The following is a 26,955-nucleotide window of genomic DNA, read 5'->3' as shown; positions in this document are numbered from 1 at the left end:
TCTATCTATCTATCTATCTATCTATCTATCTATCTATCTATCTATCTATCTATCTATCTATCTATCTATCTATCTATCTATCTATCTATCTATCTATCTATCTATCTATCTATCTATCTATCGGTTATTTGAGAGATTGTCTAAAGAAAGATTTGATTTCTGATCTGTTCTGATGGTTTAGCCTAACTACAGATCTCACTGCCAAATCTGTCAGCGATTACCAGAAAGATGATTCATTAGTATGTCATCACACAGATGGGACAAGACCGTGTGATGCTGTCCACCTTGGATCTCGTCCATTTCTACCAACGTGCAACGAGGATCACAGTGGAGGACGTTTACCTGATTTACAGATTCCACTTGTCCATGAAAATAAAGTATTATTTCTGATTTCAGATCCCCCCTGGTTCCTACACCAGTGCTGGTATCTGTTGGAAAGTGTTTAAATCAAAGAAAACAATAAAAGACATGCATATGCATCTATAGCTGCTATAACTTGCACTTTGGACTTCATGTTGATGCAACTTCCCTATTCTTTTAAATATTTGTGTATTTATCCTATTTAATTTATAATTATTTAATTTTTAATCTATTTTATCTTTTAGATAATCTTTTTTTGTCTATATTATGTATTTTAACAATTGATCTTTGGGTGTAACTGGACCTGTAACTTGTGGTAATACAATTTTATTCCACCTCATGTACCACATGGGATCCATAAAGTATCTATCTATCGATCTATGACAGTAAAATCTCCTTGAATCCTTGAATCCTTTGTCAGCCCTGGTTACACCTGTTCAGTGAGGTGATGAAAAAACTCTGATGCATCTTTAAATCAGGCAGATGTGGAGCATCACCAAACAGCAGTGGATGAGTTAGTGGCTGAGCCAGACTGAGCCCTTGTGAGAGGTTTCATCTTTTAAACTGATGTAGGAAACACATGCGTTGTTGGGCCCCGCTGGTGATGGAAGTGATATTATCCTCCCACGCCGGGTCTCGTAAGACGGTGCTTCCGAGAGGTTTAAATGATTCAGCTCTGCTGATGGCAGCAACATTAACGTCCGGGGGGAAAAGTGGTGAGAGATTTCTCCTCCAAATCCAGGATCATTTTCACAGTTTTAAGGGGGCCGAGTTGTAGGTTATCGTGGCTACGCTAATCTTCGTTCGGTACACCTCACCACAGTAACGTGGACCGGTGCCCACTGGATATAAGGCTGATCGGAGTCCGTGCATTTGAGGGGAATGACAGATGGATGATTGGAGGTGCAGTCATTTGTGCTAAAGGGAATAGAGCATGCATCCCTGCGGAGAGCCAGGAACAGCTCCGTCTCGAGTGCATCGTTTTACTGGGTGAGATACTGTACGTTCTGCTTGACCAAGAAAGAGAACCACAAACGCATCAGAAATGCATAGAAAAGCTGTTGGACTTGACTGTGCTTCTCTTGGCACAACACAGACAAACATATTCAAAGAGATTTTAAACTGCAGAGTTTGGCAATCTGGCTCATTTTACCCAACAAAATATCATAAAATATATCCCACAAAAAAAAACAATATGTAACATTTGCACTATATTTGCAACATACTTTGTTCATATTTAAAGATTCTCACATCACATCGATGTTTTGCCAAATGCACCCAAACACAACACTGCCACGTACTCGAAGAAGAATAGAGAAAACAGTGGCTTCATTCAAACTGTGCACTAAACACTAATACTTCAGGGCCTTGAAAGAAAACACAGAAATCAGCATTATTATACTTGGAATATAATAATTCAGGACTGAAGCTGCACAGTATCCTAAAAAATGACCTGTTTGAATTCACCTGTTTAAGTTAAAGAATTGTATGTGAGATTCAGGATTAAGGATTTATCCGAAAAAACTAGTGTAAAATAACAATAAGCATCACAAAACACCTTGTGCAGGGTATAACATAGGGCTCAATGTGTTTTTTGCTGTGTTTTGTTGCACATAACACTACTTGAGACTTGTTGTCCAACAGAATAAACCATAAACCAGCCAATGAATGAGTTTACAAGCCAGTGAAACAGTAGCTGAGCCCCACCCACTTCACATTTCTACTCATTTTATGTGATTTAGAACATAAGAGCTGAACCTGGGCAGCAGCAGAGCCGACACTGTCTCTCTTTAGTTAAAGAGCTTACAGCTCTGTTTACACAGCTAGTTAACGTTAGCTATTTTTTGTAAGTAACCATAGATTTCAATCGGATCTCCGGTGGATTCTGCAATTTACAGAGACCTTAACTATACACTAGGGAAGCACGGCTTATAAGGCATTTATTCATACTAGAAACCAAAACTAGACATTTTAAAATGAATTAAAAAAAAACGACGGAAGGAGACCTTTAAAGAATTGTACGAGAGATACAGGCTCAAACAAGCAGCAGCAGAACCAACACTGTCTCTCTTTAGCTAAAGGGTTTACAGCTCTGTTTACACAGCTAGTTAACTTTATCTATCTTGTGTAAATAACTGTAGGTTTACATCGGATCTCCGGTGGATTCTGCGTTTTACAGAGACCTTAAATATACACCAAGAAAGCACGGCTCACATGGCATTTATTTATACTAGAGACCAAAACTAGACATTTTAAAATGAATTTTAAAAAACGACGGAAGGAGACCTTTAAAGAGTGATACAGTATTACAGTACATGAAATCCGGATTAAGAATTTATCGGGGAGATACGTCTTTCTAAATGGACTCGGTTCATCAGTCTTGCTCAAACAAGCTTCAGAGCAAATCACCTGAGAAACAGCCGGCGTGTTAACATCACCCCGAATGGAGCTTACAGTAATAGATAAAGACTGGAGTGCTGGGATGTATGTTGTAGCCTAGTAGGGGGGTCCTTCTTTATGGATGTGCTTTTCAACTCGACCCAGCAGCAGCAGAGCCGAGCCGAGCCGCCGGGGAGAGGTCAACCCGTCCGCAGCAGATGAAAGGAGAGATATGTACTGCCCTTTAAAATTTCATGTCAGATTTATAGACTTTAGGCCCTTTCTTTCATGTATTAATAAGCTTGTGAACATCTGAGCGGCGGAGATTAGGCCCCGAAAATCACTCTCAATATGAATAAGTCTGCTTGTGTTAATGTGATTGGGACCTCTGCTTTTCATCTCGCTGCACGCACGACAGATCGGCCCTCGTTCACCAAACCTTCCTAAATATGTGAGTAAATTTGCACATAAAAGAGCTGCTTAAGAAAAGTTTCCGCCACAATCATCAATGTTTCAGAATCCCTTCGATTTCTGCGTCATCGGTCACGTAGGAGGAGCCTGTGCCTGTTTTTAGAGGCTGTTTACACTTTACATCGACTGAGTTTACATTAGAGTTCATCAGTAATTTGATCCAATTTACGCATTTACACAAATTAAATAGGTTTACAAATTATTATTTTTATATTTTTAGTTTCTAGGCACCATCAGAAAGCCTATGATTGTTTTAATTAATGTTTTATAAATGTATTTATTCAGTTAGTTGTTTTTTATTTCATTTTGATTCCTATGTTCTTAGTTCATTATTATTTATTTTATCATTTCTTATCCTTCTTATCATTTTATTTTACTTTTACTATTATTTTATAAGCGCTTTAGTTGTTATAAATTTCCCTTTTTTACATCCTTTTCACATACATATTTTATTATTCTATATTAAATATCTATTCTATTCTCTATGTTAAAATTGTTATTATTTTGTTATTTATTACTTCTACTTCCTTATTTAATGTTTTCAATCCTTTTTAAACTATAAATGCTCGACCTTAAATGCATAGTTTTAGGAAAACAATTGCTTTGATTAAGTTAAGTAAACTGACTTTAAATAGCATTTAAGACCGAATAGCAATAGCAACTCTCACCACTAACTCACCACTGTAACGCGAGGTGAGACGGGAGGCGGACGTTTAAACGGGTAAGACATGACTTTATTAAATAACAAATAAACAAGTAAACAAAACAGGGGAATAACGAAAATATCTATATACATAAACAAACAGGGAAAACCAACAAAGAACTAAGCTAAACTAAACAGATAATAACAAAACAAGGTAAGGGAATATATACAAAGGAATAATACGCAAATATATACAAAATAAACAAAGAAACAAACAAGAACTAAACGTGACTAGAAATATACAAGAAATAAAGGGAACTAGAAATAAACAAGAAACAAGCAGAGCGTGATGAAACCGTGAATAAACAATAGCTAACGTGGCGAGACAAAACGACAGAGGAAGGTGCAAAGACCGACCGCAAACGTAGACTAACAAGTACTATTTAAACTAAACATGAAACAATGAACACCTGGGGAAACAGGTAACGAGGGGCGGAGCTACAAATTACACACACGTAATGGAAAAGTACAAGAGAAACACACTAGGAAACGGGGAAAACACAGGAAAACATAGCGAGGGCGTAACAACCACACTCAGTGTGTATTCTTCTCAAAGCAGTGCTCACACTTCATAGTAGAATAGAATACAGTAACTTGCTCTTATGGCCTACAACACTGACCAGAGAGTATTATATTATAAGCATTATATAAAATACAGCTAAGTATATATAATACCCAACAGAAGGTATAGGGTATCCCTGGTGGGCAAGACTACACACTGATGGTGAGTTACATTATGCAAATAAACCTTGCCAGAAACCAATAATGAGGATACAAATCCTCTTTATTAAACCTTTTCTAAAACAATGAGTCTTGCACTAAAAAATAGGGGTATTTTAAAACGTTTAACCCTAGTGTATGTATTTATTTATCCATTTATTTATTTATTTATTTATTTTACTTTTGATTACGGTACAGAAAAACGCCCTGCTCTACTGTAAACACCCAAAAAACATTCCGGAAAAGAGCGAAGAGTGCTCAACGCCGCCACGACTACCAGAACAAAAAATAAAACGACACGGAGACATGAAAACGCAAGACAATGGAATGGGGATTAGTTCCAAAGAAATCAGACATGTTTCATTCAAATCAACACTTCAGCACCGCGACTTCTCCCGAGACCAGCGCACATCACACACTCCAGCAGCCGAGGAAGCGTTTCAATACCATCGCCTCTTTAGTAAAGAGAGGAGCGGCGTGTTGAGATGTGAGTGACGCTGGGAGCGATTATCTGACACGCTTTCACGAGCGTTTACACTTTCTGCTTTAGAGAGGAGAATTATTTACATAATGCTGCAATACCAACGAGGGAGGAGAGCGAGGATGCAGTCCCTTGATGCTCCGGGAGACGAGCGCGTGCGGAGTACGTTCGGATAAGCGGCGGCAGGTTTTTAAACGTTGATTTGTGGATAAAGATTCGTTTGAATCGTACATGCTAAACACTACACGTCTCAGGTGTAATCAAGCTGTGAAGAGACAAACACAAACTACATGCAGGAAATATGAGAACTGGAAATGAAACAGGAACTGCAGCAGAATGCAGGATGTTCACGCCTGTTCACGTTTGTTGAACAAGCTCCGTACACATGCTTCACATTCCTGAAAGGGTTTTAAGTATGTGGGTGGCCAGTGGTGATCAGTGGAATTTTAGTTATTAGTGAAAGACTGGTCTGTATTTCCTTCCCCTCTTTCTTTATGAATAAGGTGAGGAATCAGCATCATTTATTATTCCAGCCAAGACAGAATCTTCAGCAAACATATACATGAACATATATGAATCTATAACTATACAATAAAAAAATATATATATACATATATTTTGTATATATATATATATATATATATATATATATATATATATATGCACGAGTTTCTTTGATTTTACCAAATTGAAAACCTCTGGAATATAATCAAGAGGAAGATGGATGATCACAAACCATCAAACCACCAAACTGAACTGCTTGAATTTTTGCACCAGGGGTAAAGTTATCCAAAAGCAGTGTGTAAGACTGGTGGAGGAGAACATGCATGGAGATCAAGATGCATGGAAACTGTGATTAAAAACCACACCCCTAAATGTCCAAATTGAGCACCACAGCTCTCACACTCCCTCATATTGGTCACTGAAAGTTCTAACATGGCACCTCATGGCAAATAACTCTCTGGGGATCTTATTTTGAGTTATTTTAAGGGGCGAATACATTTGCACTGTTATATAAGCTGCACACAGACTTCTTTTCATTGTGTCAAAATTAAAAAAGGTTATCTGCTAAATATCTGCAGAAGTGTGAGGGTTATACTCACTTTTGTGATACACTGTGTATATGATATTATATAATTATTATTTCTGAACTCTCTAGTGATATAGGTAAGATAACTGGAGCTGTAAAGGTTAAAGTGTTACATGTGATTGCAATGCGGTGGCTGAAGGTGGGGTGTTAATTTGGCTCATGGTGCTGTAGGGGGGCGAGTGGAGGTTTTGGGGGCAAGGGCGAGTCGACTCCTCACTGATCTTCTGATTTCCATTTCCACCCTTGTCCTCTTTCATCACAGAGCCAGTGGCCATTTACCTCCAAACACCCCTCGCCTCTCCCCACGGAGCCCGAGCACGGGGCCACGGAGCCCTGCTTTCATCATCACAAAGACCCCTGAGTCCCTCAGGAGGATGGGTCTCTCTCTTTCTCTCTCTCTCTTTCTTTTTCTGTCTCTCTTGCTCCTTTTCTTCACACCCTTCTATCTGCTCCTCTTTTTCTCTGGAGGAAAAACATCTCCCAGAACTCAAAGTGTGACGCTACACTGAACACTGTTCTTATCAGCAGCAAAACTCTCACCTGGAAATGTAAAATATAAAAATGTGAAACTTATACAGTATGTAGATATGTATAAACATATGTAAAACATATATGAAACCTATTAAAAACTGGAACAAATTCATATATTATCATATATATGTCTGGTCCTTAAAATACAGTGTGTATGGTTATGTAGGTGAAACCCAACCCACTCATTAGGACTCCTCCCCCTATCACTAGTGATGCTCCAACACCAGGAGGGTTAAGAAGACTAACACACGCCTCCTCCGATACATGTGAAGTCAGACTCCGCCTCTTTTGGAACGAGGAGCCGAGTAGCATCACAGCGATAAAGCTCGGAGGAAAGTGCAGTGACTCGGTTCTGATACATCAGCTCACAGATGCAGTGTGTGCTGATCCACATCACCCTATTATTATTATTATTATTATTATTATTATGATTATTATTTTATAACATATGCTACATATGCAATTATTTATACATCCAATACATAGGGAGGAGTCAGCAAAAACTCAACTCAACTTTTTGTTAAATGACTTTGAGTGGCTTGCAAAAGTAATCACACCCCCTAAACCTTTTCACATTTTGTCACCTTACAATGTTAATTATCTGAATGGCTGCTTGAACTTAAAAAAAGGGCTAATTACACCTATTCCAAAAGCTGTTTGCGTTATTGTTTGTTTTCCCCATGAAATCAGTTTTTAACTTTATTTTTCTATACCATAAGTAGGCGGAGCCTTACTTAGGATTGAAATGATTGGCAGCAATGGCTGGAACAGACTGTCTGTTATAAAAATACATGGAGTGTAGTTAAATGGTAGTTGAGCTGTCAGGAGCTCTAGTTAATTATACTATTATTATACAATTATTATTATTAATGTGCTGTTGGGTAAATTAACAGATGTTCTCTATTAAGTTCTTTATAGTTTTTTCTCTGTAATTCTAATATTAGAGTTAATTGGCCAATCTGATTGGTTTAATTGGTCGTTATCCAGCCAGCAAACATGAGCATAATTAAGACATGCTGCATTTAGTAATATTTATATGTGGCCTCAACCAAATACAGTTTTATAAATGATCTATTTCTTATTTTGAGCTTCATTAGTGTGTGTTGATCGTCTTTTGGTTGATCGTTTGCCTTGGTGGAAAATGGTACAGTAAGTTGACATTATTAATGCAATTAATAAATAATGTAATCAGAAATCTAATCAGAAAACTAATTTTAAGTAGATTTTTATAGCTGCTTTAATGTAGAACTCCAGTACTGCACAACTATTAATGGTGCAAAAGTATCTAATGAATGGTTAAATTACCTTAAAATCTATTTATTTTTGGTTATTTTCTATCCAGCACTGTAAAAATAGCTAAAACATGTCAAGTTTGATTATAAAAAGATGTACTATATGATATTAAGTGATTAAATTATTGGCATATTTGGCATTGTTCTCTTCATGGCAGTGGAAATCCCTTTCTTTGCTAAGATTCAGTATGAAGTGGGCCACTGCTGCAAATCCTTAAATGGGTAATCAGCTGTAATTTCACACTGAATGAACAAGAAATGGTAACAGAGCTTCTGAGCCAATTTGTCCACTATAATCACCCCATGTAGTCTCTTAATTACTATGCATTTAGTATTTCCTTTAGTCTTTAATTGGCTGACAATAGGATCCTTTCCACTGTTTAACATGCAATCAAGGGAGCCGTATTTAGCTTGTTATTGACTGTGTTTGGGCACCTTGTAATGAAATTATCCCTTATCTTAAAGGCTGGGAGGCGTTATTGAGAGAGCATTGTGGATGAGTACACAAGCAGATGCTGCAAAACTGACTTTAATATATTTAATTAGTTTGTTAACACTCAAGACATCACCTCAACCCTTCCATAAATGTATTATATTTGTACATACAGCTCTGGAAAAAATAAGAAAACATTTAAAAAGGATGAGTTTCTTTAATTTTACCCAATTGAAAACCTCTGGAATATAATCAAGAGAAAGATGGATGATCACAAACCATCAAACCAAGTGTGTAAGACTGGTGGAGGAGAACATGATGCCAAGATGCATGAAAAAAAAAACTGTTATTAAAAATCAGGGTTATCTATCTATAAAATATATGCCATATAAAGTAAAAACATAAATACACATATATACAAATTATATATGAAACTTATTTAAAATTACATATGTGTCTAACCCACAAAATATGTATTGGGTACCACTTTAAATAAAGGTCCTTTACAAAGGGTACATACATTGTTTACAGAGGAGTTTATTAATGGTTATTAATTGGGTTACAAAACATTAATAAGCAGTTATAACACATACATAGAAAGGGGAACAGTTGTGTGCTTAAATAGTGATTCCACATTCATTTCTACTGTTAAACCTCAGAATAACCCTGATGGTTTTTAATCACAGTTTTTTTCATGCATCTTGGCATCATGTTCTTCTCCTCCACCAGTCTTACACACTGCTTTTGGATAACTTTATGCTGCTTTACTCCTGGTGCAAAAATTCAAGCAGTTCAGTTTGGTGATTAATCTTTCTCTTGATTATATTCCAGAGGTTTTCAATTTGGTAAAATCAAAGAAACTCACAATTTTTAGGTGATCTGTTATTTTTTTCCAGAGCTGTATGTTATATATTGCAGTTTCGTGTGAGCTGCCACCTAAATACTGCTAGACTTTCTTGCCAATAGTCTCTCTCTCTCTCTTTCTCACTTGTTTTCTCTCTCTCTCTCTCTCTCTCTCTCTCTCTCTCTCTCTCTCTCTCTCTCAGGCTCTTCTTTTATCAATGTCAGCATCTAAACTTGTTCAGAAGGACGTGTTTCAACACACTTTACCTCTAGTCTCTCCTATAACAGGCCTGATGCCAGCCAGCAGCCGGCGCGGTTCACCATCATTCCAAACGCCCTGCAGTCTTCTACCTCTTGGACGATTAGACCACGTCTTATTACATCTCCCGGGATCGTTCCCACCGCAAACATTCACATTCAGTGGTCGTTACAGGACGAGGGGGGGGGGAGCCCTGCTTTATGAGAGTAATTTATCACCGTTAGAACAGTGCTTCTCTGGAAAAACGGCCCGAAATGCTTTTCCAAAAGAATTATGAATCAGAAATTAAGAATGCAAGGGTTGCCAGCGCATACCAGCCCATGGGGAGCCATTTGTGGCACTAGCGAGAACCTGCGCCGCCGGTACGGTGTAATAAAACACTTGCACTTTTAAGACACTCAAAATGGCTCTCTCCTCGCTGTCAACGAGAATGGAGTACAAACATGGCTGTGTGTGCATTGCCCATAAATGCTTTCATATTTCATATCCGTTGGGGAGGCGGAGGTAGATTAAGTTGTTTCTGTGATGCACAATATTGCACTGCTAATACTCTCCACGCTTTGCTTACCTCAATTATAACTGAAGTTACCTGATGAATACAGGACACTGGAACACTGTACATCAGAACTGTAAATGGTGTTATATACAACCCTGCAATGTGATTGGCTGAGAGGCGTTCTATGAGTGCTGTTATCAGCCGGTAATGGCACTGTAACTAGCAACTAGCTGAAGCTCTCCATGTATTACTCCGCCACATACAGCTTGGTAACCTATAGCAACAATGCAGCGCTTACAAACCAAACAGTGCAGCTAAAAACAAACAGAGCAGCAATGGAACTATTTTAACTGGCGGAGTTTTTATAACCAAACAGATCCTATTTTTTTTCTCCTCCTCTTTAAATCTTTAAAATTTTTCAATAAACTGTTGAAATAATGGAACTGTGGTATAATTAAGCAATAATACACTCAAGGTATTACACATGCTATAATGTGTAATATTGATCTACGATCACAACATAGCAGTGCCAATATTACATGTTATAGCACGAACCTCGAGTATACTATTGCTTAATTATATGCTTTGTTTGTTTATTGCATGTTTGCCACACTTAAATATTTCAGATCATCTGACAAACTTAAAAAAATATTTAAAGACAACACAAGTAAAAACTAAAAACTAAAACAATTAAGATTTGTATTATTAAAGGAAGGGTTAAAAAAAACAAATCTACATGGTATTGTGTGAAAGTGTTTTCTCCCCAGTTAAAAAACATAACTTATCTGTGGTTTATCAAACCTGAGCTCAATTTCTTACTAAAGATCCTTGGATTAAAGGAGCTTTGATGTAATATTCAGTCATCGTTATTAGCATTAATTTACAGAAAAGCAAGCTTTATTATTCTCCGGCTACGACTTAATTAACTCATTTCCATGCATTAGGATCTTGTTCCCACCCATTAATTTTCATGTTCCCATGCCTTAGGATCTCATTCCCACGCCTTAGGATCTTATTCCCTTAGGATATCGTTTCCCACAACTTAATAAGGTTTATTAAGGGTTATTAAGGTTTATTACATGATGTTTTAGGGGCTCTGTACTTTTTCACACCACTGTTTGTTTAAATATTAATCTTTAATTGACCAGCTGAAATTATATACAGTAAATATTCTTCATTGCAATGGTTTAAAAGAATTACAATAATTTAAAATGTACGGTGCACCAAAATTCATCTTAAAATCCTAAAGCAAGTCTTTCTTCCTCTGCACTTAAAGCAGGTTATAATTGTATTGTCTGGGGTATCTGTGCCTCGGCATCCTGTAAATGAAGGCTGAATATCTCCGACTCTGAAGCTGGAGCTGAAACCCAGCTCTTCGCTGGCGTTTGATTTGTCGTTGTTCAAGCGATGGAGAAAGAGAGACAGAGGAGTAATAAAATGCAACGATAAAGAGAATCCTCGGCGCCGGATGCCACATTTCTGATCAAAGCGCCTCCTGAAGTCTTGACGGCGAGTTCACCAAAGTATCCGCGTGTGCAATTGTATATGTGTGCGAGCGTGTGTCTGTCTATCTGTGTAAATATGTATAAACGTATGAATACATGCAGCGCTTCCTACACGTAGCCCTACGCGGCGCTGAAGACGCCTTCAAAAGAGAAGCATAGCATTAAAGCAGGTGGATCGTCATTCTTAGCTTTATAAAAGAAACAATACGTGCAATTAGTTTTACGGTTATTAGCCTTTCTGTATAAAGCTTTAGGGGGTTGATATGTGCGACACAGCACCACTAAAATGTTGAATACTGTAGAATATATCTCAGTATAGCAGAGAATAACCATTCCGGTGGCTTTTCCACATGGATACAGTATAAAAAGCTTATAATTTTACAATTCTTGACACAGATAGCTAACCGCTACGTGAGATTAGCTGGTCAATGACGAGCCTGCAGCCTGTAGCCTTAAGCTTGTTTCATGTCTTCGAAATTAAGTTGCACTGTGTACTTTTATCTCAGATGTAATGACAATTGAAAAAAGCCTCTTGACTTGATGCTAATGCCATGTTAGCAATGTGGAGCAAGCCCTTCTTTAACTGTGTCAACATTTCTTGATAAAAGACCATTAGAAATTCTAATCCAAAATTACTTAAAATAAACTTTTTTTCCTACATTGACTTCCATTAAAAGTTAAGAAGGTTTTTTTCTGTTTTTTTCTGTTTTGGAGATACTTGTTTTTAAATGGATAGCGCTGGTTTTCACTGCTGTGCATCAGTGTGTCTTTAGATTGGTATTCCATAGACATCTGTAAATGGATGACATTTGCTATTGAATTGCAATAAGCATCTGCTTTTCCTTCAATTTGATTAGAAAAAGAAATGGTATTTGGACTAAAAGAACAAAGATTTGGTGCCAATCAGCCTTGTACCATTTTATTCTATTAATCTTATCAAAAGAAAAATGACACACAATTCACTGAGGTTTGTAGTGAGGTTTGGAGGAAAGTGCACCGACTCGGTTCCGATACATCAGCTCACAGACGCAGCCTTGTGCTGATCCACGTCACCCTAAGAGTGATGAGGGGAAAGAGAGAGCGCCATCTAGTGTACTGTACCCACCCAGAGAGAAACAGCAAGGACAACTGTGCACTCTCAGGGCTCCAGCAGCTGATGGCAAGCTGCATGACTGGGATTCAAACCAGTGATCTCTTGATAATAGTAGCAGCACTTGGAGCCCAGATGATGTAGTTTTTGATTAAATTACTTAAAACAAGGAAAATTAGTTAGAAATAAGTTTAATAATCTTATACAACATAAATACAAATGTGCAAACAATACAAATTGATCTTTTTTAACTTAAACTTGATTTTAAATTTATTTAACTTTGATTAAACTGTAATTATGAATGAAGGGGAAGGCCAGGCGTGCTACAGCATATCTGAACTCATACTCGGGGTGAATGCTTTGTTTATTTTAGCAGAATAAAGCGTGAAAAAAGTCATGCTTTTGTTTGGGTTCAGGAGTGTGTGTTAAATGTGAAAAGATACACCTGTGTGTCTGCGGGGACACGACTACTTCAGCTGAGATCAGAATGAAGCGGGTTTTGCTGGGCGGCTGATTCTGATGCTAAATTCATGGGGGACGGAGAGAAAGAAGAAAGAGGTCTGGCCTCAATAAACATGTGCGTCTCTGTCCATTCAGGCCGAGCGGGGACTGTATTGTTTATTTGCTATGGCCTGGTTTCCAGAGACCCCGCGAGTGGCCCAGTGAAGAGGGCCCGGAGAACAATGGCGCTCCTCATTGAGGCCGAGCGGCTCGGCCAATCACAGCGCGGCCCCGACCGGCCGCTCTCAATACAGCCCGGCTCACGGCTGACTGACAGCTGAATCGCACTGGAGCTTTTTCCCACTACACAGCTTCACTACACAGGCCTGGCAGAGTGTGTGTGTGTGTGTATAGTGTGTGTGTGTATAGTGTGTGTGTGTGTGTATAATGTGTGTGTGTGTGATTGTTTTCATACATTTTTTTAGGGAAGCCAATGTGGACATTTCTTACCCTAAAAGGTACCACTTTAAAATAAGACTACCTTTATAAAGGGTTTATAAATGGTTAATTACAATTAGTTTATTAATGTTACTAATCAGGTTGTAAATGCCTTAAAATGATTAATAATCAGTTATAACACATACGTAAAAAGGGCAACAACGACCTGTTGTTTGGCAAATAGTGAAAACCCACAGCCATCTATACTGTTGCTCTTTCTATGTATGTGTTGTAACTCATTATTAATGATTTTTAAGGAACTTACAATCTAATCAGTAGCAATTAATAAACTAATTATTAATGTAACCCATTTATAGACCCTTTATAAATAATAGAATAACACTGGTTTGTTTTTAATCACAGTTTTTTTTTCATGCATCTTGGCATCATGTTCTCCTCCACCAGTCTTACACACTGCTTTTGGATAACTTTATGCTGCTTTACTCCTGGTGCCAAAATTCAAGCAGTTCAGTTTGGTGGTTTGATGGTTTGTGATCATCCATCTTCCTCTTGATTATATTCCAGAGGTTTTTAATTTGGTCAAATCAAAGAAACTCATCATTTTTAAGTGGTATCTTGTTTTATTTTCCAGAGCTGTATATACTGCTTACTGTATGTGTGTATTTATGTAATTGGTTTCATTCATTTGTATGAAACAAATTCAGATTTTTGTCAGTGTGAACACTTCTTGAAAACCTGATAAAACCTTTTATGTTTTAAAATAAAAGCATGTATTATTTAGGGGCAGAGTTTGCCTAATGTCACACCTCAACGTATAATACATAAATACAGAGTGTGTGTATGCATGTACGGATAGCTGGATAGTGGGAGAGTGCATGTGCATTCTGTCTGTGTGTGTGTGTGTGTTCGAGTGTGTGTGTGTGTGTGTGTGTGTGTTCAGAGCCCGGCTGCAGCTGCAGAGCTGGGAGGTCCTGGTCTATTGTCAGCTCCACACAATAGCGAGAGGAACAGGAGCAGTTCTTTACGGGGAGAGTGTACTCACTGCTCTCAGAGCAGCGCCACAGAAGAAAAGAATAAAGATGTCATTGATGTACAAAGAGCCTGAATGTGATGGCTCATGTGAATCTGAGAGGCAGACACACTCTCTGCCTGACTCGGACACACACACACACACACACTGATGCACAGCATTCCCTCTAACTTCACACTCTGGAATGTTGGGTCCTCTCTTGTGCTTTTTAGTCCACTTACAAATGTTTGATATCATAACTTATATAATAAATTTATAATAAATATTTCTATGTGCTGATTTAGGAGAAATCCTTATTAACTTATTACTGCATTACTAAAAAAATAAACTTAAAAATAGCCAGCAGTGCTAGCCGGAGTTAGCAGCAGGCTACAGGCTGATAATACTCACCTCTGAATGGTAAAAGAGCTAGCGCTTAGCGTGGTTAGCGGTTAAAGTTAATGCTGCTCCAGCAGTGCTAGCCAGGGTTAGCAGCAGGCTACAGGCCCATAATGATGACCCTCACCTCTGAATGGCAAAGGAGCTAGCGCTTAGCGTGGTTAGCGCTTAAAGTTAATGCTGCTCCAGCAGTGCTAGCCAGGGTTTTACTGCTTCTTGCAACCTAACCAGATTATAAAGTGCACTGTTGATTTTTGGGAAAATTAAAAGATTTTAAGTGTGCCTTATAGTGCGAAAAATTTAGTATTTTGTATTTCTTAAAAAAAAAATCAAATTTCTCCTGCATTTGTGAGACAAATTACCCAATCTCCATTCAAATGCTTCTTTATATGAATCACTAGTAATGTCACCAACACCAGTGTAGCATCACTGGGTAGCCAGTATATTTAGAGGAAAGAGCCAAATCCTCAACTCTGATTGAACAGCTATCAGCGCTACAACATTGCACTACTGTTATACGGGTTCTATTTATATTGTCACTTGATCTTAATCACCATTAATATTGCACTATTATCTTCTGTCTCACAAATGTCTATTGTGTTTTTGTTGTATTGTACATATAGTGTCTCCCACTCATTTAGATTTAGATTATATATTTATTTCTTTTTATTTCTATTTATATATCTATTTCACCCCCACCACTACTGCACCTTGTTCTGTCTCATGTATGTCTGTGTCCCTGCTGCTGTATTGTACACATAGTGTCTCCCCCTTTTTCTTTATTTTTCTTTATTATCCATTATCTGTACTTGCTGTAAAATTGGGAAGGAGAGTAACGTAATTTCAATTCTATGTATGTCCTGTACATATGCAGCATTGACAATAAAACTACTTGACTTGACTTGACTTGACACCTGTGCCAGACAGCTTCCCAGCGCTAACGCTCGGAGAAAAGCGTAGTGATTCGGTTCTGATACATCAGCTCACAGGCGCAGCCTTGTGCTGATCCACATCACCCTAGGAGTGATGAGGGTAAAGAGAGAGCGCCATCTACTGTACTGTACCCACCCAGAGAGAGCAAGACCAACTGCGCTCTCTCAGGGCTCTGGTATCTGATGGCAAGCTGCATGACTGGGATTCGAACCAGCAATCTTCCAATCATAGTGGCAGCACTTCCATACAATTTTGAGCATCCCGATTGTGAGCTATGGTTTATTAGAGGTTGCACGTATACAATGTATGACGTTGAAACAAAATCAACACCAAATCCAACGTTGATTCAATGTTGAAACGCCAGCTGTGGTGTTGCTGCAACGTGGTCTTGCTGCAGTTGTTTCCCTGCATTATAGCGCTGCGTTAGAGCGCTGCGTTAGAGCGCTGCATTATAGCGCTGCGTTAGAGCTCTGCGTTAGAGCGCTGCATTATAGCGCTGCGTTAGAGCTCTGCGTTAGAGCGCTGCATTATAGTGCTGCGTTAGAGCGCTGTGTTAGAGCGCTGCATTATAGCGCTGCGTTAGAGCGCTGTGTTAGAGCGCTGCGTTAGAGCGCTGCGTTAGAGCGCTGCGTTGTAGCGCTGCGTTGTAGCGCTGTAGTGAATCAGCATGGAGCAGTGCTGCACCGCTGCAGTAAGCGTGTAGTATGAAGTACTCAATTTCGGAGTCAGCCCCGGCTTGTCTTGTTATTGTCTGGCCTGTGCTCTGAGCTCGCGCCCTGCCTCCTGACCTGAATGCTCGCGCCATGGATCAGCCGTGGCCTAATAGCGGAGCAGCAGCGCGTGCCCTTTAAAAGTGCGCCTGCAACAAAGTTCAGGTGTCAGGAGTTCAACTGATTTATAATGGCGAGGCGCCCCTTGATGAAGTGCTGATGTCGCCGGATTTCTCACCGCTCGTTTGGAGAATCAAGCGGCGCCGACGCGACACGTACAAGACGAATGGCCGCCGGAGGCGGGGTAACCTTTGTGGTGGCCGCGTGGGCCTCGTTCCAATCAGAAGTGCGCTGCTCTCTGCTTTGCTTTATTTATTGCTCTGCTCGGTGGGTAATGTACAGTATAAGGGTGCAAAGCTTTGGCAAGATGCAAACAATACAATATGGATGAGCTGCACATTTCCTCTGCTGGCTTTGTGTGGGTCCACGCCACGACTCCACGCAGCTTCAGACCACCGTACCGTCCTCATTCACACTGAAACGTCTCGCCTCTTATCTCACACTCAGAACGGGAGATAACGGAAAACTGTTTCTGGATAGTAGAAGATTGTCTTAATGTTATAGTTAAAATTCTCACAATAATCAATCTTAGACTGTTTTTATCTTTCTGCAAGTTCAGCGTGTCAATGTGTTAACATTTCCATAATGTTAGAAGTTGTGATGCATGTTACATTGTGATGCAAAATATTATTCCAGAAACATATAAACAATATATTTATAGTCTGTACATTTAAAAAAAACAGGTGCTTGGTAAAATTTTGAGCAAAACATGATCAGTTTCAGGAAAATATAACAATTCTGCTTCCTTTTCCATTTTAAATGATGATATTTTTGAGCAGCCGTATGTCTTCTGGAGTAAAAGAGATCAGGGCATGTGTCTGTCTGATATAATTACTGTGTTATAAGACCTGAAAAAGAGGAACTGAAAACAAAAACGGAGACAAAAAAACACACAAAAACAGCCTAAGATTTAAAGGGTTAATTTCAGCTTTATTTAATTTTGTATTTTGATATATTTTGTTGTAAAGCACTTCAATAAGCAACCTCACCAGTGGATGAATGGATGATTGAGTGATTGAATGAGTGTATAAATGAATGAATGAACACAATCCTCAGCTTGCGCCTCTATTCCAGCCGTTTTTGAGACGCTGCGCTCCTGTAACCATGGGATTCCTCTGACATCCACATCAAACGCACTTCCTCCTCCGCCGTCCCACTGTCTCCGTACCCCCCTCACGCTGCAGCACCTACAAAGGAGACATCACACACACTCCATTCGAGGAGGGAGAGCACATCAAAAACACACGGGCGACACCCAGCCGCAGCCAGCGGTGTCATCTGTGAATAAACAGAGTGTCATTCTGCCCGGCGTTTTTATTTCTTCTTCCTGCTGCAGACAGGCCCTGTCACACGCCCGGGAGAGAGAGCCCTCCTCCCAGCTGACAGCTAAACGCAGGAGCGCTAAGCACAAAACTCACCCTACACCTGCCCCGCAACTGCCTCTTACACACACACACACACTCACGCGCAAACACCACCCAGCCCTGCGGCTCTAAAACTCAACTTACTCTCAGCACGGATGACCCAGCAGCCTCAGCCGTGACTAGCGCTAGCCTGACTGCAGATACTGTACATTATAAAAGCTAAAGCTTATCTACACACATCATTATAAATATAGTTCCATCCTGAAGGACGTGTCCAATTAAGAGGAAGATGGATGATCACAAACCATCAAACCTGAAAAGATGAACTGCTTGAATTTTTACACCAGGAGTAAAGCAGCATAAAGTTATCCAAAAGCAGTGTGTAAGACTGGTGGAGGAGAACATGATGCCAAGATACATGAAAAAAAACTGTGATTAAAAACCATCAGGATCATTCCACCAAATATTGATTTCTGAACTCTTAAAACTTTATGAATATGAACTTTAAGAGTTTTCTTTGCATTATTTGAGATCTGAAAGCTTAAGTTTATTTCAGCCGTTTCTCATTTTCTGTAAATAAATGCTCTAAATGACAATATTTTTATTTGGAATGTTACACTCAGAACAGCTGTATTTATACTGAGACTAAATTATCTCACACACAGCCGGATTAACTCCATTTACTCATTAAGTTAAGACTAATGAAGGCTGTGAATTGACTGCACTGGATTTTATTTAGGGGTTTTAGAGTAAAGGGAATGTGAATGTGTTTGCATGTCAGATTTTTATTTGATTAGATCATTTTCGTTTCATTATGTGTTGGTCTGTTACTTAGAATCTCGATAAAATACACTTAAGTTTGTGGTGGTAAGGTGTCAAAATGTGGAAAAGTTCTCTCTCATCTCTAACTATCTATCTAACATTCATGCCTGTCGAGTTTTATCGACTCTTAGGAAAGTAGTTTTTTAACAAATCATCAAAAAGTCAAACTTCAGATCCAAGTTTTCTCAGAATGTCAGTGTAAAGTGGGTGGGGAGAGGTGGGGTTGGGTTGGGGTTGGGGTTTAGGATGGGGTTTGGGTTGGGGGGGTTGAGTTTGGGTTGGAGGGGAGTGTTCATAACATGGTCTGTGTTTACATTCATTGTTCTGTCTGAGGATGGTAGTGACTAATTGGTGATAATTGTTAGTAATTCCCCGTGCGTCCTCCTCCTTCAGGCCATCGCTGTGTGGTCAGGAAGGAGATATCCGTTATTGATGTGACAGCTCTGAATTGAAAACCTTTGGCCGCGCGTCAACGCCTAATTAATCACTCTAATTTCATCCCGCCACGGCTCCTCAACCATCAAATGAATGCGATTATGGTGGCGAGAGCCATTTTGCAGCCGGACCAGGGGAAGCTACTCATGCTAATTAGCGGCTAGCCCGGAGAAGTGGAGGGCCCGAGGGTCAGCCAGAAGAGTCCTAAGTACAGCTAAATGGTCACATAATGACCAGGGGAACACGTAGCTGTGCTCATTCTCATTTTCATAATGTATTACACTCAAGTCCACTTGGACACAATGGGACACTGGGCGAGTGTGATTAGCATAGCGGTGGCCTCGGCTTGTAGGGCCATGCTAACGGTTCCATAGCTATGGTTCAGTCGCGTGGCTCTTTGAGTTCAGACCAAGTATGAACTTTGTGAGCTGTGGGTTAAACTCTGCACTGTAAAAGTTAGCATCACTACTTTCTCAAATAATATTAATCCTTATAGGATTAGTTTCGCAGGGGATTCTGGGATAATTTTCTCTATCTTTTATGAGGGTTTTTATCCTCTGTGATTTTATTCACGTCCAGACGTCCTCTGAGAAAATTACAGGCTGAATTATCTACTGTTTTTCTCTGAACTCCGTGCTCCTCCGGTAATTTTAGTCCCGTCTGGATGCACATCTCTGAGTTTCGTCAGATATTTGTCCACTGCCGCGCACCGTAATTACACTTTGGGCGCGCCACGGTTTCCATGGAGATCCACGTTAAAAACACAGCAGAGAGTGGAAATGGATTTTTATGGAGCTTTATAAGAATGCTTGACTAAATGCCTTTACTTAAAGTACTTAAAAATTATAAATTTTTTTATTGTACCAAATTGAAAACCTCTGGAATATAATCAAGAGGAAGATGGATGATCACAAACCATCAAACCACCAAACTGAACTGCCTGAATTAATTTCTGCACCTGGAGTAAAGCAGCATAAAGTTATCCAAAAGCAGTGTGTAAAACTGGTGGAGGAGAGCATGATGCCAAGATGCATGAAAAAAAAAACTGTGATTAAAAACCAACCAGGATTATTCCACCAAATATTGATTTCTAAACTCAAAAACTTAAAACTTTATGAATATGAACTTGTTTTCTTTGCATTATTATTTGAGGTCTGAAAGCTCTGCATCTTTTTTGTTATTTCAGAAATGTATCCTTTTCTGCAAATAAATAAATGCTATAAATGACTATATATATTTTTTGGAATTTGGGAGAAATGTTGTCTGTAGTTTATAGAATAAAACAACAATGTTCATTTTACTCAAACATAAACCTATATAATTTTTTTCTGCATTCTGCAGACTTAAATTTGGACGTTCTTCTTCTGAGATTTCTCTACCAGTGCTCATGCTGTAGGCTGCACCTCACACCTGTCTAAATGCTAAGTGACTCGAGAGTGTTTTCTACAACTGGTTTATTTCATAAGCAATTTGATTTCTTTGCATAATGTGAGCGGAGTTAATTAACCTACTGAACGATCAATAATTGATCAGGGCATGTTTATTTAATGGGATTTAATGGGGGTATCAGTAGCCTCACTTAACACACTGGGTGTTTACCACTTAGTGCCAAATGATAAATATGTGATGAGAACATCTCTCAATAATTGACATAATCCCGGCTCGTGGCTGGCGATCAGTCCTGTACAGAGGGGGGGTCCTGAGAGGAGAGTTGCGGGGTGATCTGGTGTACGGAAGCTGGAGTTAAGGTGGTTTTAAGGTGGTTTTAAGGTGGTTTTAAGGTGGTGTTGTGTCTCAGAGATGAAAGCGTTAGAGATACGTGGTTTCCCCGCAGCGCTGCTGAATGAGTGACAGCAGGAGAGAGAGACAGGTCTGCTCTCTATGTAATGATGTCCTCCAGTCCAGCCTGAGACCCTCTTACTTACCAGAGCCGGTTTATTCAGAATACAGACGCAGTTAGAGAGAGACGGGTCGGAAAAGACAGAATAAACCCACTTCTACACATTTCTAAAAGACAAAGAAAGTGTTTCCAGATTGTGTTTGAGTGATTGGGTCAGTGTAACGTTTGTTCATTTAATTTTCTTACTCTCCACTACAGATTACATCCAAGTTTACATGAACTCTAACTACTCCCATTACTGGCGCTGCTATACACCTGGATATATACGACCTGTGTGAATAAATTAAATTAACAAAGAAACAAAAAAGAAACCAACCCAAAAACTTACACAATAAGGCAGGACTGAGGGTCAAACTGACTGAAATCACACTATAAAACAGGGTAGAACACGACAGAGAACAAAGCAACACATGGGGTATTTACACACAGGCGCAGACAAGGGACACCTGGGGAAGTAACGAGGGGGCGGGGTTACAACTGAGACAGCAGGGATTGCCCGGACCAGACTACACAAATTTACCCTGATTTTGACTCAATTTTGTCAGAGCTGAAAAATTGCCTGTGTCAGATCTGAACTTCAGTACTGCGAGTGACGGAGGTTTCTGTAATATGACACAGTTAAAGAGCAGTAATTTGACGTGAGCGGCGTGATGTGATTTTTTGTATTTTACTGTCTAGTTTGACATGCTCTATTGGTCTTTGCTTCTCCTCCGCAAAAATCTATGAACTCATGCCAGGATATGGATCCCCGAGTAAGAAACATGGGGTATTTTTACACAGGCACAGACAAGGGACACCTGGAGAAGTAACGAGGGGGCGGGGTTACAAGTCAGAATGGAGGGATTACAGATGACAGACAGGGCTAAGGCAGAGACAAGACAAAAAACAAAATAATAGATTAAGGAACAGGAGCAAAAAGAACCAAAAAAAGGAGAAAACACAAGTAAGACACAGGCTGAGGTGTCACGAACTGTAATCATGATAATTCTTGTAATACTGTTTAATCAATTTGTCTCAAATCAAAATATGCCAAAACGTTGATTTAACACATATTAACTAGATGTATTGTAGTGATGAAGTGAAGCCAATTGTCTGTAGTACTTAAATTATGTCCATTAATTACCTTATTTATTTGATTTAGTAAGTAGAACAGTTTTCAGGTTTAGGTTTTTAGTGTGATTTTATACAGCTGTATCAGTGTGTAGAGCTGTAGAAATGGATAAAATATATAAAATGTCAAAGTTTTCATACTGCAGAAGCAGAAGCTTACCCTCATCCATACCAGGGTAAGTTGATTGTTGACTGAAGTCAGTGTTCCAGAGGCAAGGGCGCATTCTTGCTTTGCCATAGGCTAAGAGCTTCTTAGCCGAGGGCTACGACCGTCCTTTGCCCTGGGCTAAGATGGAGGAGATGCTGCAGGAGAGGCGGCGGAGTTCTGATGGCTGCTACTCGGGGTGGTCTTTGCTCAGTGTTAGAAAGGTCACTCATAGAAAAGGTACTCTATCCTTAGATGGCATTTGTTCAGTCTATCATTTTATCCTTTTTCTATTCCATCTGTTACAGAGGTACATTTCTTTGTAGCTAAGCAGCTAAAAGCTAAAAGTAAGCAAAACACTTGTTTTCACTTTGCAACCTCATAGATCTCGAGTATCAGGATTATACTGCATCTGGATAAAATCAAGACATGTTAAAAAGTGTTCATGATGTAAACATGCCCAGAACAATTTACATATACAAATCTGATTACTATACTTTTTGCACTATAAAGTGAAAATTAAATCATGCAATCGTGAGCCTTATAATCCAGTGCATCTTATGTATGAATTCTAAAAGTCAGGTATTAAGAAGCAGAAAAGCCACTTCAATAAAGTTTCTCCAGCACCAAGGCTGGAGGTGAGTATTAGCTGTCTGTAGCCTGCTGTTAACCCCAGCCCGGCACTGCTGGAGCAGCATTAGCACTAGCCACTAACCACGCTTAGTGCTAGCTCTTTCTTCATTCAGAGGTGAGTATATCAGACTATAGTCTACATATTTACCGTGTTAAAACAAGATACATGGGATGACCTGCTGCATCATAACATCCTGGGTTCCTCAGCGTAGCACAGTCGGGCGACATTAGCTGCTAGCACTTAGCCATTAACACTAATGCTCCAGCCTTAGTGCTGGAGTTATTTGGGAATCTAGGCTTTCTGTAAATAAACAAAAGCTCTTTACTCACCCAAATAAACAGTTTTCAGGAGAGAAATTTGTGTAGATTAACATCTAGTGCTCGTTTGACTTTAAAAGAAAGTATTTTTTATTACAGTTTTGTTTACTTATCTTAGTAGCTAAGTCCAAGTAATTAAATATATGTCATTGCTTTTTAATGTCCATTGCATTGTTTAGCATTTTTATTTTATATTTGATGTCGACCTTTTAGATCACAAACCATTCCTGGTTCTAACAGTAAAATAAACATTATAAAAAGTGTTCTAAACCAAACAAAATGATAAAAATAGCCCTTACTTTGCTTCTCTGCCATAATGTCTGAGTTGCTGTGTTTTCCAGTGCAGTGGGAGGTGCTAAGCTCCTGCTTCCTTGGTTGGTAAGCTTTTTCATTGTGTGGTTAATGTTAAAGTCAATTCTGAAGGAAAAAAGGTCTTCATTATTGTTATGTGCAACAAACATTAAAAAAAAGAAAATGCATGATGTTCATTGTAATGGATGCAGCGTCTGATAGGGTTAAACTTCTCTTCTTTTTTCTTCTTTGTGTTTCATTACTTACTTGCACAGTAGGCACAAACAAGGACTTGGCCAGAGCGCTGATGCTGTAAAACTCTATAGTTTGGGTGGTCCTGTTTAACCGCTGCTCTCTCGTGAAGTGAAAGTCTGGCCACTAAAGAAAACAGTGGAGCCACAAGGAAAACAGGCCGGCGAGATCTCCACAGGCCGCGGTGTCTCCCACAGCACAGCCCTTTTTCTGAGGGTTATTACCACTAAACAAAACTGAAAAAGTAAAGAAAAGCTCGCGTTCCAGCGGTTTGATGTCTCTCCAGAAGGCGGTAGATGTCAGATTGTGAATGCGCTAAACAGTTGGATGAGTTGCGGACTTTGCTTTTTCGCTCCAAAATGAGGTAATAATATTGCGTGTTAAAGTTTATTGGACCCACTATTTCCATATAGGCTGTCATGTGTTTTTAAACGCCCGGCTCTCTCTCTATTAAAGCCTTCATCGCACGGCTTTATGTGGGATTGCACGGGTACATCTGGGCAGCACATTGGCTGCTATGGTGGCTTGCTGGCTGGATTTGGCACCCACTGCATGCCCATTACGTGCCCAGTCTGCCAGCCCCCCGGGAGCCAGAGTGGTGGGCTCTGGGCCAGCCCACTCCAGTGTCCCCATCCCTTACACCAGCAGCCAGGGGAAGTAGAGAGGCCAATGACCTGAATAAGAAGGGCTTGCACTTGAATTGCGCTGGGAAATGTAGTTTATTAGGAGCAGGGTTGCCAGGTCCAGCTAAATCATCCAGCTCAAAAAAATCTAAAACCTGCAACCTTTAAAGCTTAAACTAACCCAAAATCTAAGGTTGCTACAGATGTTTTAAGCAAAATAGGATATAAATGGAAAAAAAACAACACTTAAATCTACACTTAAAACCTGTGATATTTTTGCTAAAAAACTGTTTATTTTGGTGAGTAAAGCACTTTAGTTTATTTACAGTAAGATTAGATTTTTAATAATTTGAACAGCACAATTAGCAGCAGCGCTTAGCGCTAGTAAATGCTGCCCGACAGCGCTACACTGAGGAAATCTGAGTGTTCCAGTAAACCAGAGGTGAACCTTTTAACACAGTAACAACGCAGACTACAGTCCAATACACTCACCTCTGAATGATGAAAGAGTTAGCGCTTAGCATAGTTACCGGCTAATGCTAATACTGCTCCAGCCTTAGAGCTGGAGAAACTTTAATGAAACTCCTGTATAACTCTGTACTTCAGTGGAGTGACTTCACTGCTCCTTAAAACCTGACTGGTAGAATTCATACATAAGAAGCACCGGATTATAAGGCGCAACGTTGATTTTTGGGAAAGATAAAGAATTTTAAGTCCATCTAATAGAGTTTTTTTAGCTTTTAACCAAGATACGTTTTGCTGTCTGTCTGTAAATCCACATATTTGTATTTGACTCTGTTTTGCCTGTTTGATACCCATCCGTCCCACATATTGCTCTCGTCTACAAGCCTAACAAAGATAAAAAACCTCTATCTTCATTAACATGGCCAATCACAAGAGCCCTTAAACAACTGTTCCTGCTTTGAGCTCGGGGCTGAATGACTTACAGATTGTAAATAGAGTAACGCTGAGTGTTTTTGTAGTTGAGCAGAATGAACATCTACGCCGAGTGTTTATTTGATGGGCAATTATGCGTCATTTGATGTTGCGCAGGAGGCTGAAAAATATTTTTACACAGTGCGAGTCGTGAGTCAAGTACGAAGCACAGAATCACACACACACGCCACACACGCACACAAACAAACAAAAACGTGCACACTGTATCCATAAAATATACGTACACAAGCAGCCTACACAACTCTGCTACAAACCTAAACACTGATTCTGCTTCCAGACCTTTAAATAGACTTGTTTATTCTGTTTATTTTAGTGTGCAAACACACTGCAATACTGCACACTGCACTATTACACACTGCACTATTACACACTGCACTATTACACACTGCACTACTACACACTGCACTTCTGTACACTGCATTATTACACACTGCACAATTACACATTGCATTATTACACACTGCACTACTGCACACTGCACTAGTACACAGTGCACTACTACACACTGCACTACTACACACTGCACTACTACACACTGCACTACTGCACACTGCACTATTATACACTGCACTACTGCACACTGCACTACTACACACTGCACTACTGCACACTGCACTATTACACACTGCACTATTACACACTGCACTACTACACACTGCACTACTGCACACTGCAATACTACACACTGCAATATTACACACTGCACTATTACACACTGCACTACTGCACACTGCACTATTACATACTGCACTACTACACACTGCAAATATTACACACTGCACTATTACACACTGCACTATTACACACTGCACTACTGCACACTGCACTATTACATACTGCACTACTACACACTGCACTATTACAGACTGCACTACTACACACTGCACTACTGCACACTGCACTATTACATACTGCACTACTACACACTGCACTATTACACACTGCACTTCTGTACACTGCATTATTACACACTGCACTACTACACACTGCACTACTACACACTGCACTACTGCACACTGCAATACTACACACTGCAATATTACACACTGCACTATTACACACTGCACTACTGCACACTGCACTATTACACACTGCACTACTACACACTGCACTATTACACACTGCACTACTACACACTGCACTACTGCACACTGCACTATTACATACTGCACTACTACACACTGCACTATTACACACTGCACTTCTGTACACTGCATTATTACACACTGCACTATTACACACTGCACTAGTACACACTGCACTACTACACACTGTACTACTACACACTGTACTACTACACACTGCACTACTACACACTGCACTACTACTCACTGCACTACTACACACTGCACTACTACACACTGCATTGTTACACACTGCA

General features: G+C 39.6%; 1 long non-coding RNA gene across 1 annotated transcript in view; it reads right to left on the bottom strand.

Moving 5' to 3' along the window:
- The window catches only part of LOC125806220 (uncharacterized), a 148,656-nt gene extending 122,424 nt beyond the window's left edge, over nt 1–26,232 (bottom strand). The window contains exon 1 of the long non-coding RNA XR_007441506.1: nt 25,251–26,232. This is a non-coding gene — a long non-coding RNA (uncharacterized LOC125806220). The remainder of the gene's footprint in view (nt 1–25,250) is intronic.
- Between the last annotated feature and the right edge of the window lie 723 nt (nt 26,233–26,955).

Source organism: Astyanax mexicanus, chromosome 12 (genome assembly GCF_023375975.1).
Source record: "Astyanax mexicanus isolate ESR-SI-001 chromosome 12, AstMex3_surface, whole genome shotgun sequence".
NCBI classification, from domain to species: domain Eukaryota; kingdom Metazoa; phylum Chordata; class Actinopteri; order Characiformes; family Acestrorhamphidae; genus Astyanax; species Astyanax mexicanus.
The sequence above is the reverse complement of the archived record's forward strand: the minus strand, read 5'-3'. Positions and strand labels throughout refer to the sequence as shown.